We start from the raw sequence: 940 nt of genomic DNA, 5'->3' as shown, positions 1-940 counted from the left end.
AAAAAATGAGATCAAATTAGTCTGACAGGATTTGTTCCTGACAAATCCAGGTTGGCTTCCAGTGATCACCGCATTGATTTCAAGGTGTTTACAGATTGACTTCTTTATAATCTGCTCCAGAATTTTCCCAGGGATGGATGTCAGACTGACTGGTCTGTAGTTCCCAGGTTCCTCGTTTTTGCCCTTTTTGAAGATAGGGACGTTAGCCCTCCTCCAGTCGTCCGGCACCTCACCCATTTTCCATGATTTTGCAAAGATAATATCGAAAGGTTCTGAGAGTTCTTCTGCTAGCTCCTTCATTACTCAGTTCATCAGGCCCTGGAGGTTTGAACTCATTCAAGAAAATTAGGTGTTCCTTGAACGTTTGTTTATCTATCTCAAACTGGAATCCTGCCCCCTCAACTTCTGCTTCACTTTTTCCAGGTGGGTTGTCATAGACCCACTTTTGGGAGAAGACTGAGGCAAAGTAGGAATTGAGCACTGCAGCCTTTTCTTTGTCACCTGTTAAGAATTTTCCATCCTCATCAAGCAGTTGAACCACCATTTCTTTCCTCTGTCTTTTACTACTCACTATCTGAAGAAAGCCTTTTTATTGCTTTTAGCGTCCCTCGCTAATCTCCGCTCATTCTGAGCTTTAGCCTACCAGACGCCATTTCGGCACTTCTGCGCCACCTGTCTGTACTCTTCTTTTGTAGCCTGGCCTTCCTTCCATTTCCTATATGTATCCTTTTTTGTTTTTAGGTTGTCTCTAAGGTTTTTGTGGAGCCACATTGGTTTCCTCTGTTGTCTTCTAGCTTTTCTCCTTGTTGGAATTGCTTGTAATTGTGCCTTTAAAATTTCCTTTTTTAAATACTCCCTCCATTCCTGCACTCCTTTTCACATTAGGCTCACTTGCCATGGGACCTTACTTATCATAGTTCTGAGTTTATTAACATCAGCT

Source organism: Elgaria multicarinata, chromosome 3 (genome assembly GCF_023053635.1).
Source record: "Elgaria multicarinata webbii isolate HBS135686 ecotype San Diego chromosome 3, rElgMul1.1.pri, whole genome shotgun sequence".
NCBI classification, from domain to species: Eukaryota; Metazoa; Chordata; class Lepidosauria; order Squamata; family Anguidae; genus Elgaria; species Elgaria multicarinata.
Note: the sequence above shows the minus strand (reverse complement) of the source record.